Below are 20,671 nucleotides of genomic sequence, written 5' to 3'. Positions count from 1 at the left end.
TGAAAAAGACTGAACAAAGGCAGGACTCCTGTTATTCACTTTTTTTTTTTGAGGGCAATGAGGGTTAAGTAAATTGCCCAGGGCCACACAGCTAGTAAAAGTCAAGTGTCTGAGGCTGGATTTGAACTCATGTCCTCCAGAATCCAGGGCCAGTGCTTTATCCACTGCACCAACTAGTTGCCCCCAAAGATTCCTTTCTGGTGCAGATTATTCAATACTGAAATTCCAGGATTCAAATATTGCATCCAGTGAGTATTTCACAAGCTACTCCATTTGTATGTATGTAAATGCATGTATGATATTTGCTAGGAAATAATTATAATAAAAATATGCCTTATATATGTTGCTTTTTACTCCTGGACCAACGGGCAGGTAAGACTGCTTCTTCAAAAGTCTAGACCAAAGACTATGTAAATAAAGAATTGCTAAAAAGTTGAATTTAAGTTTGGTTTGATTCCTTGAGTCTCAGTTGGCAATAAAACTGCTGAGGATGTCATGCCCTATGTTAGGAAACAAGTGTAGAAGGGAGGCCGTAAAGCTCCCTTACTGGAATTGGTATTGGCCCCATAACAGAACCCCACAAACCTAGAGAAACATGACTCCCCCTCTCTACCCCAGAAGCTCAGCAGCTATGATCCCACCCCCTATTTTTTTTTTCAAATAAATGACTTCAAATGTGTTACGTGTGGGCCACCTTTCATTACTCTCATGGCTAATAACTTAGCACTTTTAGCAAGTTTTTGTTATGAAATGCTTAGGGAAGAAGAACAGAATAGCCTGATAATTTCTCCAGCTCCCTGAGCCCTCTGATTCAACAAGGCTGTGGAAAAGACAAAAACAAATAAAGCCCTCCCAAAACAAGTCATATTTCTGACCATGATGGCTCCCTAGTCTTTCCTCCTCCCCCTTCCCCCTCCCTCCCCCGCCTTCTCCATCATTTTGAATTCAACATTTTGGATACTGACCTAGTAGTGGCATTACTAGGTCAGAGTATGAATGGTTTTATAGTCCTTTGGCTGTAGTTCAAAATTGCTCTGTAGAATGTTTGAATCAGTTTACAACTTCACCAAGAGTGTATTGATGTCTTATTTTCCCCATGTTCCCTACAACATTTGTCATTTTTCTCTGCTGTCCCATTATCAAATTCAATAGGTATGAGGTAGTACCCAGAATTATTTTGACCTGAATCTCTCCAATCAGTAGTGAGTTAGAGCATTTTTCTCCCATACGGCTATAGGTTGCTTTGATTATTTCATTTTAAAATTTCATATCTTTCAATCAAGCTTTTATCAACTGGGAAATGGCTTTTATTTTTAACAAATTTGACTCAGTTCTCTATGTGTTTGAGAAATGAGGCCCGTCAGACAAACTTGCTTCAAATTTTTTTTTTTCACAGTTCCTATTGCTAAATGTATTTACTCTCTACTTTCTATCTTCTTTCACCATGTCCCTCCTCAAAAGTGTTTAGCTTCTGACTGTCTCCTTCCCCAATATGTCCTCCCTTCTATCATCTATCACTCCGCTTATTCCCTTTGCTTCCTACTTTCCTGCAGGGTAAGATAGATTACTATACCCAATTGAATGTATGTTATTTCCTTTTTAAGCCAATTCTGATGAGTAAGGTTCACTCACTCCCCAGCATCTCTCCCATCTTCCCCTCCACTGGATAAGCTTTTTCTTCCTTCTTTTATGTGAGATACTTTATCCCATTCCACCTCCCCCTTTCTCTTTCCCCCAGTGCATTCCTCTCATCCCTTAATTTTATTTTTTTAAAGATATCCCTTCATATTCAACTCACACCTGTGCCCTCTGTCTAAATATACTCCATTAAGCTGTCCTAATAATGAGAAAGTTCTTATGAGTTACAAGTATCATCTTCCCATGTAGGAATGTAAATATTTTAACATTTTAATATCCTTTATGATTTCTTTTTCCTGTTTGCCTTTTTATTATTTTCTAGGGACTTGTATTTGAAAGTCAAAATTTCTATTCAGCTCAGGTCTTTTCATCAAGAATGCCTGAAAGTCATATATCTTGCCCTGCAGGAAAGTGGGAGGTGAAGGAAATGAGGGGGGGAGGGGTGAAGGAAGGGAGAGCAGATTGGGGGATGGGCAGAAGCAAAACACTTTTGAGGAGGAATAGGGTGAAAGAAGATAGAAAATAGAGTAAATATCAAGGAGGAGAGAACAGGATGGAGGGTAATACAGTTAGCAATAATAACTGAAAAAAAATTGAAGCAAATTTGTCCGATAGGCCTCAGTTCTCAAAGATATAGAGAACTGGGTCAAATTTGTTAAAATGAAAGCCATTCCTCAACTGATAGATGATAAAAAGGCATGAAGTTTTCAAATGAAATAATCAAAGCAACCTATAGCAATATAGGGGAAAATGCTTTAACTCACTATTGATTGGAGAGATCCAGGTCAAAACAATTCTAGATACTATCTAATACCTATTGGATTGGATAATAGGACAGCAGAGGAAAATGACAAATGTTGTGGGGGATATGGGGAAAAAGAGACATTAATATACTTTTGGTAAAGTTGTAAACTGATTCAAATATTCTGCAGAGCAATTTGGAACTATAGCCAAAGGGCTATGAAACCATGCATACTCTTCAACCTAGCAATACCACTACTATGTTGGTATCCTAAGAGAGATTTTTTAAAAATTGAATTCAAAATTGGGGTGATGCCCAGCAATTGGGGAAAGGCTGAACAAATTGTGGGATGAGATTGGGATGGAACACTATTGTGCTGTGGGAAATGATGAGCAGGGTGCTATTTTGTTGGTTGAAATATTGGGGGGAATTTCTGCCTGTCCTAAGTTTTGGGGAACTTAGCTGGAGTTTCTAATATGATGCTCCTTATAAATTAAAGGCTATTGCACCAGTTTGGGGCAGCATCTATTAAATCATATTAAATGTTAGTAAAGAGTTGACCAAATTTAAGGCAAGCTAAAAATCCCCAGCGCCATAGAGAGTGAGCACTTGGCTTCCCAAATTTCAGAGATCCTACATTACCTAGATAGAGAAGAGAGCAGGGAGAATGCACGGCTACCTCCTTTGGAATCCTCCCCAAGAGAACTAATGTAAGCCCCGTGTGGACCAGAGGAGAGACAGCTCTTACACACTGTTCAAAGCTAATTGGCTAGCATCATTCAAATCCATTAGTTGACAGGACCTAAGGGTGGTTCATATCAAAATGAGCTGTACTGTTTGCTGAAGGTCTAATGAAAGATGGACCCTCTTGAGAGCAAAGGCTTTCAGGTAGGTGTGGTTTCTCTTCTCTACTGAGTTAGTCTGATCTCTAATTCTACTGACTCTGGGCTGGCTCTGAGAAACCAGCCAGAGTTGCTGAGTGTGTGTGTGTGTGTGGGTCTCTGCATCCCCCCCAAACCCATTAATAATTATTTTCTCACACTATCAGAAGGACTTATGAAAAATGCAATCCACCTACAGAGAAAGAACTGATGGTATCTGAATACAGATTGAAGTATATATTTTTTCTCAAAAAAAAAAAAAAAAAGCCTGAAAGTCATTTCATTTCATTGAATTCCCAGTCCCCCCCCCCCGCCCCCCGCAGGATTATGATTAGTTTTTCTGGGTAGGTGATTCTTGGTTGTAATCCCTGTTCCTTCACTCTCTGGAATATAATATTCCAAGACCTCCCATCCTTTAAGGTGGAAACTGCTAAATCTTGTGTTATCATGACTGTAGCTCCACAATACTTGAATTGTTTCTTTCTGGCTGCTTACAACATTTTCTCCTTGATTTTGGAACTCTGGAATTTGTCTATAATATTCATGGGAGTTTTCATTTTGGGATCTCTTTCAGATGATTGGTGGATTCTTTACATTTCTATTTTACCTTCTGGTTCTAGAATATCAGGAGTTTTCCTTGACAGTTTCTTGGAAGGTGATGTCTAGTATCTTTTTTTGATCATGGCTTTCAGGTAGTCCAATAATTTTCAAATTATCTCTCCAGGATCTATTTTTCAGGTCAGTTGTTTTTCCAATGAGATATTTCACATTGCTTTCTATTTTTTTCATTCTTTTGCTTTTGTTTTATTGTTTCTTGATTTCTCATAAAGTCATTAGCTTCCATTTGCTAAATCCTAATTTTTAAGGAATTATTTTCTTTAGAGAGCTTTTGTACCTCCTTTTCCATTTAACTCATTCAGCTTTTCAAGGCATTCTTTTCCTCATTGGCTTTTCATACCTCTGTTACCATTTGTCCCAGTCTGTTTTTTAAGGTGTTATTTTCTTTATTTTCTTTTTTTTTTTATCATTTGTGTGTGTGTGTGGGGCAGTTGGGGTTAAGTGACTTGCCCAGGGTCACACAGCTAGTAAGTGTCATGTGTCTGAGGCCTGATTTGAACTCAGGTCCTCCTGACTCCAAGGCCAGTACTCTATCCACTGTGCCACCTAGCTGCCCCAAGATGTTATTTTCTTCAGTATTTTTTTGTGTGTGTGTCTCCTTTACCAAGCAGTTGACTTTTTTTTCCATCATTTTCTTGCATCACTCTAATTTCTCTTTCCATTTTTTCCTCTACCTCTCTTACTTTATTTTCAAAGTCCTTTTTGAGTGCTTCTATGGCCTGAGACCAATTCATATTTTTGTTGGAAGTTTTGGATGTAGGAGCTTTGACATTGTCATCTTCTTTTGAGGGTGTATTTTGATCTTTGTTGTCACTACAGAAATCTTCTAGGGTCAGCATATTTTTTTTTTTTTGCTCTTTTTCCCAGCCTATTTCTTGACTTTTACCTCTTTGTTAAAGTGGGGCACTGCTTCCGGGGTGGAAGGTGCACTGTCCCAAGCCTCAGGAGGTTTGAGCAGCTGTTTTCAGAGAACTTCTAGGAATTTTTAAGTCCTAAGTTCTTCCAAGGTGGTGTGATTTAAGGAGAGGGGTTTACTATTCTCCTGGCCTGTGCTCTGGTCTGCAAGCAACCATAGGCCTGCTTTTCTGTCCTGGAACTAAAAACAGAATCCCACTCCACTGTGTCTGCAAGCTCTTATGTGCTTGTGCTCCTCCCCCCTCCCTCCCTGCCCTGGGACTATCACCCAAGACTGTGACCTGAATATGAGTATGGGCAAAACAACAGAGTTCTGCCTCAGTGCTAGCAAAGAGACCCCTGTAATCTCCTTCTGGCCAATTGTTTGACCCCCTTATCATCTGTGGACCTAGTTCCAGAAGCATGTGTTGCCACAGCTGATTCAGAAGCTCCCAAGGTCTACTCCTGGTTTGCTGGGGGCTGGGTGTGTGCAGATATGGCCTGCGCTGGGCTGGGTGCCACTCTTGCCCTGGTACAGATCTTTCCTGGCACACTTCTAATTTGTCTTTGGCTGGAAAATTATTTCACTCTGTCCTTTTGTGGGTTCTGCTGCTCCAGGAATTGTCTTATGGCATTATTTGGAGGTTTTTGGGGAGGGATCAGACAAGTCAGTGTCTTTCCTCTGCCATCTTGGCTCTGCCCTCCGCTGCTTTTGTTGACTGCACATGTTTAACTTGGCGAGGATAAGTCTAGTACTCTGTGCCACACCTTGCTTTCATCACTCTCACATCTGTCTATCTCTTCTCATGACAATGGCATAGTCCATTATGTGCTAGTTGCTGTGACAGTGTATTTGAACATTTAGGTAAACAGAAGACAGTGTTGGTGATAAGAAGGTCATGAGATGCACAAGGCTTCAGTAGTAAGTGAACTCAGCAGGTATATCATCTTAATAGCAGCCCTGAATGAAGCAAGACTAGCCAATGAAGGCCAGCTTACTAAAGTCAGAGCTGGACACACATCCTTCTGGAGTGGCCACAGTGGTGTGGAGTACCCTGGAGCTGGTTGTGCAATCAGAATTAGTAATTGACCATTGCTGTTGCTACTTCTAACTCCATGCCTCCTAAGGATTCTCTAACATGTCTGATAGCCTGTTCTTACTCTGGTGTTAAAGTCACCTAAAATCATAAGCTTGTTCTCTCTGATGGTGAGGGGCTCTAGGTCTTGATAAAAGTTTTCTTTGACCTCATCAGGGTTCATCATGGTGTGAACATACTCACAATACAGCCACATGGGGCTAAAGGAAGCTGGGGTGAAGGATGGGCAAAAAATGAGCTGAACACTGCTCAGGCCTTTACTCTCCTTGCCTGGAAGCAGGGAGAGCTGGGGCAGCCTGGCTTGGGTGAGCTCCACATGGGGTCCAGTCTTTTTTTTTTTTAAATTAATAAAGTATTTTATTTTTTTCCGTTACATGTAAAGATAGTTCTCAACTTTTGTTTATACAGGCTTTACAATTTCAGATTTTTCTCCCTCCCTCCCCTTCCTCCCCCCTCCCCTAGACAGCAGGTAATCTGATATAGGTTATATATATATATACACACACACACATAATAACATTAATCCTATTTCTGCATTAGTCATGTTATAAGAGAAAAAAATCAGAGCAATGATGAAAAACCTCAAAATAGAAAAAAACAACAGCACCAAAAACAAAAGAAATAGTATGGTTTATTCAGCATCTATACTCCGCAGTTCTTTTTTTTTTTTGGATTTGGAGATCCTCTTCTATCATGAGTTCCCTGGAACTCTTCTGTACCATTGCATTGGTGAGAAGAATCTAGTCCATCACAGTAGATGAACACTCAATGTTGATGATACTGTGTACAATGTTCTGGTTCTTCTCATCTCACTCATCATCAGCCCAGGCAAGACCCTCCAGGTTTCTCTGAACTCCTCCTGCTCATCATTTCTTATAGAACAATAGTATTCCATTGTATTCATATACCACAACTTGTCCAGCCATTCCCCAATTGATGGGCACCCCCTCAACTTCCAATTCCTTGCCACCACATAAAGAGCAGCTATAAATATTTTTGTACATGTGGGTCCCTTTTCCCTTTCCATGACCCCAAAGTGGTATTGCTGGGTCAAAGGGTCTGCACAGCTTTATCGCCCTTTGGGCATGATTCCAAATTGCTCTCCAGAATGGTTGGATCAGTTCACAGCTCCACCAACAATGAATTAGTGTTCCAATTTTCCCACAGCTTCTCCAACATTTATTATTTTCCTTTTCACATGGGGTCCAGTCTTAGAGCAGTCTTGCTGGTCAGCCTGGCAGCATGGCCCAGAAGAGGTTCCTTTTTAGTGGTGGTGGTCTTCCATCATTGCCATCAGGAGAGTGATGTCTTGACTAACAAGTGAATCAGACTTCATTGAGGCCGAGCTGTGCAAAGTCCCCAGCCTCCCTCTCTCCTCCAGCATCACTGGAGCCCAGGGGCAGCATATAGGTCAGGGTGACTGGCAATGGCACCAGATGCAGTGAGAGACACGGGCCTTTTATAGCTGGGGTCTCTCCCAGGTCTCAGCTCTTTTCCCCCAATTTGAAGGGTGTGAAGGGCGTTTGCCAGCTGTGTTGACTGGCATTTTATGAGTGATCTGGAGTATTTTTCATTCTATGCAGACTGTGACCTCCTCCTTTTGAAAGCAGCAGGTTTTTCCTCTTCCAGAAGTTTTCGTTTTGTGGAATTTGGAGACGCTCCTTATTCATTGTGACCAGATCGATTTGAACTATGAATGATCCGAGGCTGGTTTTGAACTCAGGTCTTCCTGACCCAAGGTCTAAGGCTCTATCCTCAGTCCCACAAAACTCCCAGGACAGGAGGACTTTACCATGAAGGTTCTTGACTTTTCATTGCCTGAATTTCTTGTGGGACAGGTGGGGACAGGGCCCATTGGTGTGGACTCTGAAAAGGCATGGCCAAGTAGAAGACCATGGCACTGTGACCCAGGAGTCAGGGGGTAATGAAGCCTTTCTTGCTTCCTAGGGCTAGGCTGAGGGCTGGCCTAATGCTTCAGACTTGGGGGAGGGGTTTGGAGTCTGTGGGACTCAGCCTCCCTGAGGCCTCATGGCCAAGGCCTGTTGGAGGGGGGGGGGCTCCTGGCTCACAGGGGTACAACATGCCCCAGACTCTGTCAGCAGCTGAGGTCAGGATCAATGTACATGCTTCCTCTCCACTGCCTGTGATGCCCCTTTCCTTCCCCTTGGAGGTGTTTATGGTCACAGCCTCATGAGCAGTGGCAGGTGTCCAAGGGGTTGCCTTAGACAACCCAGACTGCCCCTTGTGAGAGCCAACAGGGCCCAGCTGGAGCAGCCAGGACAGGGGCCTCCCTGTCACCTCTTCTCAGTCAGCTCCATCCTGGAGCCCGAAGGCCCAGCTAAAGCCCCTCCTGTGAGCAGGCTCCTCCAGGACAGCTTGGAATGGGGAGAAAGGACTGGCTGTGGGGTCAGGTGACCTGGGGTCAAGGCCCATGTCTGGCCTTTACTATCAGTGACACCTCAAGGAAGTCACTGAAACTCCCTGAGTGTGAAAGAGATGAAGAGAGAGAGAGAGAGAGAGAGAGAGAGAGAGAGAGAGAGAGAGAGAGAGAGAGAGAGAAACAGACAAACAGAGGGAGAGAGAAAATGATACAAAGACAGAAGGTCAGAGCTGCAGAGGCTGCAGACCTCTGGGACCCTGAAGGGGGTCAGGGGGGAAGCTGGGCCTGGGCTGGCAGGGGAGGTTTTTGTCTCACTTCCCCACTGAATGTGTCACTGTGTGATAATAAACACTACCATCGTAATAATAGGACTGACAGTAGTAATCGGCCTCATCCTCAGGCTGGATGTTGCTGATGGACAAGTATCTGGTGGCCCCAGAGCCTGAGCCAGAGAAGCGATCAGGGATCCCATCGCCCCTGCCTGCACTTCCACTACTGGTGACATACATGATGTACCGAGGGGCCTTCCCTGGGCTCTGCTGGTGCCAATAAATAACTCCTGCTGCTGCCCTCACTGCTCAGGGTGCAGGAGAGTTTGGCTGTGGCTCCCAGGGATGCGGAGGCAGAGGGAGGCTGAATCACCACAAACTGGGAGAAGGAACCTGCAGACACAGACACTCATTAATGTCAAAAATTAGAAAAAGGAGGGGCAGCTAGGTGGCGCAGTGGATGGAGCACCGGCCCTGGAGTCAGGAGGACCTGAGTTCAGATCCGGCCTCAGACACTTAACACTTACTAGCTGTGTGACACTGGGCAAGTCACTTAACCCCAATTGCCTCACTAAAAAAAAAAAAATTAAAAAAAAAATTAGAAAAAGGGAGAAAGTCCTTTTAGATTTTCAGCAAAGAACCAAGGAGAGGGATGGGGGAGCAGGACAAGGAGGGGCCTGAGGGCAGCCCTGACCTGAGCAGACAGTGAGCAGGAAGAGGCAGACAAGAGGCCAGGCCATGGTTCAGGGGACCCCAGGTGCTCTGCTCCCCAAAGAGCTCCCAGCTGGGCCTGGTCTCCTCCAGGTCCCTCTTATCCTGCCCCTGTAAGCCTGGGATGGGGTTTGGGAGGGGCCTGGATGCAAATCTGTGACTTATGCAGGCCCTTCTAAATTACAACCCTGTGTCATAACTCTAGGGTCCCATGTCCCATGGGGAAGGTGTGTCTTTCAGAGGGAGAGGATGAGGTGTTTGTATGTCTTGGCCCCCAGCCCAGCTGAGATGTCCCACATGAGTGATCACAGGCTCAGGGCAGTCAGAGGCACAGCCAGCTGGGCTGATCCCCACCTGACATCCCCAGGCTCCCCAGGCTCCCCAGGTCCCAACTGCCTGCCCGGGACCAGCCCCACAGTGCCTCCTGTTGGCTACAAGCCCCGACCTCAGCTTGTAAGCAAACCTCAGGGGTCCCACAGCCAGAACTAGACCCCTGCTCACTGCCCACCAATTCCCCAAGCTAGCATCTGTCCACAAGACAAAAAGATGGATGGGCTCGGGAGAGGACAACCTTGGTGCATATGTGTGTGATCAACCGAGTCCTTGAAAGTTGCTTTTCTCTGACCCTCCAGTAGTCACCCTAGGGCTTGGTTCATTTTCAGACAAAGGTTTGCTTCTTGGTCTTCTGCCTCATTACTCTTCAATCACACAAGGTCCAGTGAGGACATCTAGAGGTTTGGTAGAAGCACCAACATTGCTAACCAATGGTGCAGAGTAACCACCCAATGGGAAGGAAGTCCTGAGGTCTCAAAGGGGCCTATGGCCAAAAACGGAGGATCCAGTTGGACAGAAGCTGATGAAGGAGTCTTTCCTTTCCCACCTTTGCCATAGGAATCTCGTCAGAGCCACAAGGAATGAAAGCACACACAGAAAAGAACAAGAATTATTAAGTGTGTGCTGTGGAGCACCATGCTAAGGCCTGGGGATCCAAGGGGAAAATGAAGACAGCCCCTGTTCTCATGGAGCTTCCATTGAACTGAAGGGTTTCCTCTGTAGGTCAGATGGGCAGGGCCCATGTTCCTGAGGGTGCAGCAGCACAGCAGGTGGTCGTGCCTCTTGTCCACTCCAACTCCACTTGTACTGATAAAATTGCTTCTCTTTGTGCTGGGGTCCATCTCCCCAGAGCTGGGGACCTTGGGGCAAAGAACCCTTTTTCTGGGTTTTCTGGTGTTGTGACTGCAGTTGCTGCAGCAGTAGTGGCCAGGCTGTGTCTCCACAAGGTTGTATCCCTGTTGTGTGACTATGGACCCTGGACTTCTATTCCTCAAGCTTTGGGCTTCAAGATCCTGGAGCATTGTCCTCATGATGCGAGGGGAGAAGGTGATCACACGGGTCATGGTGGTTTGACTTGCCTGGCACAAGCTACCTCCTCTTTCCCCCGGGAGGGGGGGGGGCTTGGCAGCTTCAGCCGGGCTGGCTCATCTGAGCTGTGGGTGGCAGTCGTCTGACTGTTGTTGAGGATGGCTAAGCCCTCATCCACAAGAGTTAGTCCCATGGACGATGGCTGAGCTGACTGAAATAGAAACAGGACCCCAGGTCTGGGGGATGCTACCCCTCCTAGAGTTCTTGGGATGGTCTGGTTTCTGGTGGCAGTTGCTAAGCAGCTGTTGCTGTTGATGCTGGGGAAGGTGGGTCATTTCTCCCAAATGATCCCTCCCCAAGGGATGGCTGTGGGCTCTAGGCTGGAAGAAGGTGTAGTGGCTCACGAAGTACTGCTATTCCCAAAGCTCCCATGTTCAGAGCCCTGTGCTGTCTCCTTTACAGTCTGTGGGGAGATGGGGGTCAGTGCAGTGGTAGGGGTGTGACTCTCCTGGCCATGCTATGTCTTGTCTCTCCCTCAGGTGTTCTGGTTGCTTTAAATTCCAAAATTAAAATTCTTGTTGATTAATAAATAATTAAGGATATACTGAATCCCGGGATGCTGTATCAGTCTCCTGTAGTGCTTTTGTTCAAGACCCAAGCATTCCAAGGGACAGCAATGAAGAAAATGACTTGACTCTTTAAAATGAGCCTAGACCAGCAATGTTTGGGAGGAGAGAATATTATGAGATATAAAATGGATAATTTTGATTATATTAAATTGAAATGGTTTTGTACAAACAAAACCAATACCACCAAATTTAGAGGGAAAGCAGAAAGCTGAGGGGGAAAATTAGTGCAAGTGTCTCTGGTAAAGGCCTTATTTCCCAAAGAGGATTGAGTCAAATTTATAAGAACACAAGTCATTCCCCAGTTGATGAATGAAGAGGTGGTTTTCAGAAGAATAAATCGTAGCCATCTATAGTCGATACTATTTCTTTCCAGAAAAAGAACTTCTGGAAGCTGAACGTAGATTCAAGTAGACTATTTTCACTTTATTTTTTTCATGGTTGTTCGTTTGTTACTTTGGTCTGTGTTTCCTGTCACAACGTGACTCAGATTGAAGTATGTTTGGCATGATTACACATGTATAAACCACATCAAATTGCTTGTCATTTAGGGAGGAGGGGAGAAAATGAGAGAATTGGGGATAGTAAATTTTTGAAAATGAATGCTAAAATGGTTTCTGCATGTAATTGGGAAAAATAAAATAATTAAAAAGGAATAAGTCTAAGTACTCACTTCATAAAATGGAAAAGAACATAGGATTGTTGTATAGTGTGAGTGCCCATGTCTTCAGCCCATTTCTTCTGCACTCATGGTTTGTCCACCTTGGCCATCGGGGCCATCTGCCCTGAAGCCTTTCCAGCAGGAGACAATGGGTTGGTTTTTGCCTTGTTCCAAAGCACCTTGCCATCTTGTGGTGCCAGAACACAAAGAAGAGATCCCTGCTCCATTGCCCTCCCTGACCAGCTGGTAATCAGGACAGCTTGTGTGGTGAGCCTACAGCCCTGGGGAACCCTTTTGAATTTCTGGGATTCAGAGGAACAGTTGCCTTCCACTGGCTCAATCAGTGGCGTCTTCAGAGCCCAATAACCAGCATTTCTGGCTTTCTGGAAGCTCTTCAAGCTACCAGAGCTGTCTTCAGCTACATAGATTCCTCACCCTGTACATCACCTTCAATAACACGTCTTGTCTTTGTCATTCTCAGCTCTCTCCCTACTTCAACCCCCACCTTGATATGGAAAATTAATTGAATTTTGAGAGTGCTATTAGTAATACTATTGTTTTTGTTTTTTACGTTGTTCTCATCTTCTTCCATTGGGTTCAGATTGAATTCATCTGAGGACAAATCTCTATCTTGCCATTTCTCTGTTACATTCAATTCTCTGTGGGAAAAAATAATGACTGTTTCTGTAACTGAGCAAGAGATGAGCATATCAGGTCATCTTATGTAGATTCTAGCAAATATCACTGAAACAAACCCAGTAGTCCACAGATGACTGGGATATCAGGTAATTCATCCAGTCTCCACTTGGTTTAATATTTTCTTGCTGATTTCTCTTTTCCTTTCCTTTTCCTTTTTTTTTTTTTGCAGGACAGTGAGGGTTAAGTGACTTGCCCAGGGTCACACAGCTAGTAAGTATCAAGTGTCTGGGGCCGGATTTGAACTCAGGTCCTCATGAATCCAGGGCTGGTGTTTTATCCACTGCACCACCTAGCTGCCCCTTTCCTTTTCTTTTAACAAAATAATTTGTATTGATCTTTTCAGTTTCTTACATCACCATACTAGCCTACATAGACCTCCCTCTTCCCTCCCCTTCCCTGAGAGCCAACCCATATGTCAGATAGTATTTTTTTTTTAGAAAGGAAAAAAAGAAGTCAGCATTCTCAAGGTACTGAAATCCATCTGCTTATCATTTCTTTTCTTTCTTTCTTTTTTTTTTTTTTAGTGAGGCAATAGGGGTTAAGTGACTTACTCAGGGTCACACAGCTAGTAAGTGTTAAGTGTCTGAGGCCAGATTTGAACTCAGGTACTCCTGACTCCAGGGCTGGTGCTCTATCCACTGTGCCACCTAGCTGCCCCTGCTTATCGTTTCTTACAGAACAATAGTATTCCATTATATTCATATACCACAACTTGTTTAGCCATTTCCCAATTGATTGGCATCCCTTCAACTTCCAATTCTTTGCTACCACAAAAAGAACGGCTATATATATATATTTTTTACATGTGAGTCCTTTTCCCCTTTTTATGATCTCCTTGGGAAATAGAACTAGTAGTGGTATTGTTGGGTCAAAGGGTATGCACAGTTTTAAAGCCTTTGGGGCACAGATCCACATTGCTCTCCAAAATGATTGGATCAGTTCACAGCTCCAACAACAGTGCATTATTGCCCAATTTTCCCACATCTTCTTTAACATTTATCATTTTCCTTTTTTGTCATATTAGCCAATTGGATAGGTGTGAAGTGGTACGTCAGAGTAGTTTTAGATTGCATTTCTTTTATCAATAGTAATGGAGAACATTTTTTCATATGGCTGTAGATAACTTTACTTTCATCATCTGAAAACTGCCTGTTCATATCCTTTGACCATTTCTCAATTGAGGAATGACTTGTATTCTTATATATTTGATGCAGTTCTCTCTATATTTTAGATAAAAGCCTATATACTGGCTATAAAAATTGTTTCCCAGCTTTCTGCTTTCCTTCTATTCTTGTTTGCATTGGTAATAATTTCCTGAACTAAAATGTTTAGTTTCTTTTTGATCATGACTTTCAAGTAATACAACAATTTTTATATTATCTCTCCTAGATTTGTCTTCTAGTTCACTTGTTTTTTTCTGATGAGATAATTCATGTTCTCTTTTCAAATTTTGTTTTATTATTTCTTGGTGTCTTATGAAGTCATTAGCTTCTCCTCCAATGCTAACTTGTAAGAAATTATTTTCTAAGTTTTGGAATCTCTTTTTCCAATTAGTTGTCTGTCTTTTCATAATTTTATTGCTTTTCTTGCATTATTCTTTCTTTTCCCAATTTTTCCTCTACCTCTTTTCTAGTAGTAGTAGTAATAGTAGTAGTAGTAGTAGTAGTAGTAGTAGTAGTATTTGTTGTTGTTGTTGTTGTTGCTGTTTGTCCTTTGTTCTTTTTTTTTTTTTTGGCAGGCAATGGGGGTTAAGTGACTTGCCCAGGGTCACACAGCTAGCAAGTGTCAAGTGTCTGAGGCCGGATTTGAACTCAGGTACTCCTGAATCCAGGGCCGGTGCTTTATCCACTATGCCATCTAGCTGCCCCTGTCCTTTGTTCTTGAAGAGGACCATGACATGTCATGATTTGCAACAAAGGGGATTTCAGTGAGGAAGGGCTGTGCAAAGTCACCAGCTTCACTCTCTCTTCAGGAGCCATCTGACTCCAGTGGCAAGATATCTTATCAGGACAACTAGAGATGAACTGGGATGCATTGGGAGACCTTGGACTTTTAAGCTGAGGCCTTTCACCTGTCTCAGTTGGCCTAAAGCAATGCTCATTCAATGATTTAGCCTAAGTAAGAAAGGAGGCAAAAAATGGGCCTCTTTTACCCAGTCAAAAAATAGATAAAAGGTGGGGAAGATCAATTTTAAGGACTTTTCTTTCCAGAACTCTCTTTGGGTTTATGATCATTTTTCATTTGTCTTTGAAGCTTTACAAGTAGCTGTTTTGCCTTCACTGTCTTCATGCAAGTTTGGACCCTAATCTTCTCTATCACCATATGTTTAGTTAAGGAAGTTTGGTTTCAATTTGCTCCTACAAAATGACACACTCTCAAATAGAGATTAAAATGATTTTTAATAGAATATAATAATTAAAGGAAAGGTAAAAGCAGATCAACTTTATAAAGAAAATATCCAATAGCCTAGTATGATCACACATAAAGCAAATCCTGCAAATATGTGTGTGTATATATATATGTATATATATGTATGTGTATATATATATGTGTGTATATATATATATATATACACACACATACATACACATACACACACATACATATAAAATGCAAAGAAAACATCATGGAATTGGGGAAGAAACAACTCTCGATTTAGTGGCCAGGGAACCCCTATTCACAGCCTTTGAGTCCCAATCAGGAGGGTTCTGGGAGATGCATCCACCCCTCGGGTGAGATTCCCAAAAGAAACAGAAAATAAAAACATAACAAAGTCAGGAGAGCACCAACATCTGGATTTTTTCTAGCTGGGGAGACCCGGTTCACAGCCTCTAGAGTCCTGACTGGGAAGGTCCTGGGCAATGCATCTGCCCCTAGGTGAGACTAGACAAGTCTGAGAACAAAGAAGGCTCAATGCCAAGAATATTGGAATAATGTCAGTCTTTACATAAAGTCCCAGGAGGGGACTAACCCTGCAAGGACCCCAGAAGAATTGGTGTAGATTCCCAGGAATGGCAAGTTCCAGGAATTCAAGGGCAGTTTAATCAGGTGCAGCCTGGAGGGCCTGGCCAGGGTCCATCAAGGTGATTATCTTTCTCATTCTCAGGCTCCTCCTGACAAACATTCACCATGGATGAGAGTCGAGTCACACTAAAGATAATTTGGAGGTTATGAAATTCCCGTCACATAAGGGTGAACTGGAGGTCATTTCAGCTAGGCCTATGACTGGATAATCTTACACTAATTCGTATATGGATCTTTGACCATAGTAACTATCTATGGTCAGGTTCTTTCTTTGTGATTACTCCTATTTCATTAATGATCCATTTATTGACTGTTAACTATATGCTAGGGTCAAGCTCTGCCCCTGGGTTTGAGGAATGTCTCAGACTTCAGGTTTTCTGTATCATTTCCAGAGCTCTATCTGGAGGCCTTTGACTTTTTGGTTCTTCCCATGTGCTAGGTATGAACACTGCTCTCTGGGTCATGCCTTAGTCTGAGTGATCTCAGATGTTCCTCTCTGCCCCTGATCCATGGCCAGAGCCCACAGCAACTATGCCACTGCAAATACTCCCACATGACACACCATAGGCCTTCATTCTCCCCAGTGGGCACAAACTCAGCTCACCCTCTGCCCTGGGAAGGAAACCTGGGACTCCACTCTCATGTGAGGGATAACAACAGGTCCTCCCCCTCCTGCAACCTCCAGAAAAGGACCACCCCTCTCCAACAGCCCTCACTCATATGGGCCCACCCAGGACTGCAGCAGCACCAGGAGAGGTGGGGGGGGGAAGGCCTGGAAGTCTGGGTGGGCTCTCTAGGAAAGTACCATAGCCCTTACCTGAGCCATTATCCCAGAATCTCTGAGCTCAGAAAAGGTCAGACATCATTATTGTTTGTGAAATCTCCTTTAGACTAAAGACACTGAGATCTCAGCAGGCAGACCACGAGCCCAGTATATTTAAGAGGGCCCTGGAGAAGACTCGCACCCTGCATAGGTCTGTCTATCTGGATGTGATAACATCATTCCTCCCTTCTCTGATTCACTGGGATGCCACTGTCAGAAGAGGGGCCCTGCTGGCTTGTCTATTGACTTCACCCAAAGTCAGCCCACAAGCTATAGCTTTGGAGAACTAGAGCAGTCCTTGTCCTTAGTTCCCTTCTTTGAGTTAGGGGCTTGTACCCATGACTTTTAGGTAATAAAAATGTGTCAATGCCTGGGCTCCAGAGTTAGGAATCTTTGGAATTCATTTGGCAAAGGGACATCCTTCCTAGAACATTCCTAGAGTCCAGCCCTTCTTTTAATTTTTAGTTTTTGAATTTTTTTTTGTGGGGAAGTTGAGGTTAAGTGACTTGCCCAGGGTCACACTGCTAGTAAGTGTCAAGTGTCTGAGTCCGGATTTGAACTCAGGTCCTCCTGAATCCAGGGCTGGTACTTTATCCACTGTGCCACCTAGCTGCCCTGAGTCCAGCCCTTCTTGAGCTCTGTCCTGGAACCTGTTGAGAAACCTGGGTTTCCTGTCTGAGGTCTGTCTTTTAATCATTGGTCCATAGGAGCCTATCCTATCTCAGAACATGGAGGACAAAGATTCTAATTAGCAGAGCTTTCAGGCCTTGTCTGATCCCTTCCCCCTCCCCATCTCAGACACTGGGAGAATTCACACTACCTTGGGGTTCAGCCAATCAGTCAACCAAGGAAACATCTTTTAGCCTCTACTATGTAATAGGGATCATTCTTAGTTCCAAGAATAGCAAGAAAATAGCCAGTACTCCCTGCCCTCAAACAGGGCATTCCAAGAGGGGAGATAAGTCCCATGTGTACACATGTAGCCAGGGCTTCCCTTGCTCTCCTGGAAGAGACTTGGGCAGCCCCTCATTAGCCATTGCTTAGGGGCCTGGCAGGAGCTCCCAGCTAACTCTGATTCCTTTGGTCTGTTTCCCTTTGGTCTTCCCTCCTGGGTGGGCTGCTTATGCACAAGATCAGTCAGTCACTGTCTACAGTCACTGCCCCTCATGAATATGGAAGGGTCCCTCCAGGAAGCCCCTGGAAGACCTTGGGGATCCTAGTCCCCAAAGGCTGAAGAGCTATAATGGTTGGGCCCTGCTCTCTGAAGGGAGCCCATCCCTACATTCTGTTACTGCTTCTCTTCCACTAACAAAGTGCTGAAGGAAAGAAGTCCTTTCCTTTGGCTGTGGAGAGAGAGAGAGACGGACAGACAGACAGAAAGACACACACACAGAGACAGACAGAGATAGACAAAGAAAGGGAGAGAGAAAGAGAGAGAGACAGAGAGACAGACACACACAGAGACAGACAGAGACAGAGATAGACAAAGAAAGGGAGAGAGAAAGAGAGACAGACAGAGAGACAGACACACACACAGAGACAGACAGAGACAGAGACAGAGAGACAGAGATAGACAAAGAAAGGGAAAGAGAAAGAGAGAGAGACAGACAGACACACACACACACACAGAGACAGACAGAGAGACAGAGATAGACAAAGAAAGGGAGAGAGAAAGAGAGACAGACACACACATAGAGACAGACAGACAGACGGACAGACACACACACACACAGACAGAGATAGACAAAGAAAGGGAGAGAGAGAGAAAGAGATGGAGAGAGAGAGACAGACAGACAGACACACACACACAGAGACAGAGATAGACAAAGAAAGGGAGACAGAAAGAGATGGAGAGAGAGAGAGACAGACACACACACAGAGACAGACAGACAGACACACACACACAGACAGACAAAGAAAGGGAGAGAGAAAGAGATGGAGAGAGAGACAGACACAGACAGACAGACAGACGGATGGACACACACACACACACACACATAGAGACAGACAAAGAAAGGGAGAGAGAAAGAGATGGAGAGAGAGACAGACACACACACACAGACAGACAGACAGATGGACAGACGGATGGACACACACACAGATAGACAAAGAAAGGGAGAGAGAAAGAGATGGAGAGAGACAGACACACACACACACAGACAGACAGACACACACACAGATAGACGAAGAAAGGGAGAGAGAAAGAGATGGAGAGAGAGAGACAGACAGACAGACACACACACACAGAGACAGACAGACACACACACACACAGATAGACGAAGAAAGGGAGAGAGAAAGAGATGGAGAGAGACAGACAGACAGACACACACACACAGACAGACACACACACACAGATAGACGAAGAAAGGGAGAGAGAAAGAGATGGAGAGAGAGAGACAGACAGACACACACACACAGATAGACGAAGAAAGGGAGAGAGAAAGAGATGGAGAGAGACAGACAGACACACACACACAGAGATAGACAAAGAAAGGGAGAGAGAAAGGGATGGAGAGAGAGAGAGACAGACACACACACACAGAAAGACAGACAGACGGACATACACACACACAGAGATAGACAAAGAAAGGGAGAGAGAAAGAGATGGAGAGAGAGACAGACAGACAGACAGACAGATGGACACACACACATACAGATAGACAAAGAAAGGGAGAGAGAAAGGGATGGAGAGAGAGACAGACAGACAGACAGACAGACACACACACACAGAGACAGAGATAGACAAAGAAAGGGAGAGAGAACGGGATGGAGAGAGAGAGAGACAGACACACACACACAGAGACAGACAGACAGACAGACGGACACACACACACAGACAGAGATAGACAAAGAAAGGGAGAGAGAAAGAGATGGAGAGACAGACAGATGGACACACACACAGATAGACAAAGAAAGGGAGAGAGAAAGGGATGGAGAGAGAGACAGACAGACAGACGGACACACACACAGACAGAGACAGAGATAGACAAAGAAAGGGAGAGAGAAAGGGATGGAGAGAGAGAGACAGACAGACAGACACACACACACAGACAGACGGACACACACACACACAGAGATAGACAAAGAAAGGGAGAGAGAAAGAGATGGAGAGAGAGACAGACAGACACACACACAGAGACAGACAGACAGACATATAGACAGATGGACACACACACACATACACACACAGACAGACAAAGAAAGGGAGAGAGAAAGAGATGGAGAGACAGACAGACCCCCCCCCACACACACACACAGATAGACAGAGACAGAGACAGAGAGACAGAGATAGACAAAGAAAGGGAGAAAGAGATGGAGAGAGAGAGAGAGAGAGAGAGACACAGACAGACACACAGAGATAGAGAGACACACACACAGAGATAGACAAAGAAAGGGAGAGAGAAAGGGATGGAGAGAGAGAGACAGACAGACACACACACAGAGATAGACAAAGAAAGGGAGAGAGAAAGTGATGGAGAGACAGACAGACAGACACACACACACACAGAGACAGACAGACAGACAGACGGATGGACACACACACAGAGATAAAGAAAGGGAGAAAGAAAGAGACAGAGACAGACAGACAGATGGACACACACACACACACACACAGATAGACAAAGAAAGGGAGAGAGAAAGAGATGGAGAGAGAACTGGCAGAGCCCTGGCTCTGGGGTGACAGGGGAGGTTTTTGCCTCACTTCCCCACTGAATGTATCACTGTGAATAGCCAGTACCATCACCTGCTGCACAGTAGTAATCGGCCTCATCGTCAGGCTGGATGTTGCTGATGGACAAGTATCTGTTGGCCCCAGAGGCAGCGCCAGAGAAGCGATCAGGGATCCCATCGCCTCTGCTTCCACCTCCACTGCTGCTGACATACATGATATACCGAGGGGCCTTCCCTGGGCTCTGCTGGTACCATTCAATAGTGTAGCTGCTGTGCTGACTGCTCAGGGAGCAGGAGAGTTTGGCTGTGGCTCCCAGGGATGCAGACATGGAGGGTGACTGAGTCAGCACAGGCTGGGAAAAGGAACCTGGAAACACAGACACTCATTAATGTCCTAGAACAGGAAAAATATGGAAGGTGCTTTGAGATCCTCAGCAGAGAACCAGGGGCAGGGATGAGGGAGCAGGACAGGGAGGGGTCTGAGGGCAGCCCTGACCTGAGCAGACAGTGAGCAGGAAGAGGCAGACAAGAGGCCAGGCCATGGTGCAGGGGACCCCAAGTGCTCTGCTCCCC

At 44.6% G+C, this 20,671-nt stretch overlaps 2 pseudogenes; both read right to left on the bottom strand.

The window, feature by feature from the left end:
- Positions 1–8,561: 8,561 nt before the first annotated feature.
- Positions 8,562–9,259, bottom strand: LOC122755637 (annotated as a pseudogene).
- A 988-nt stretch (positions 9,260–10,247) lies between these two features.
- On the bottom strand, positions 10,248–20,671 carry LOC122753372 (annotated as a pseudogene).

The sequence above is a fragment of the Dromiciops gliroides genome, chromosome 1 (genome assembly GCF_019393635.1).
Source record: "Dromiciops gliroides isolate mDroGli1 chromosome 1, mDroGli1.pri, whole genome shotgun sequence".
Lineage (NCBI taxonomy): Eukaryota > Metazoa > Chordata > Mammalia > Microbiotheria > Microbiotheriidae > Dromiciops > Dromiciops gliroides.
This window is presented reverse-complemented; position numbering and strand designations above follow the sequence as displayed.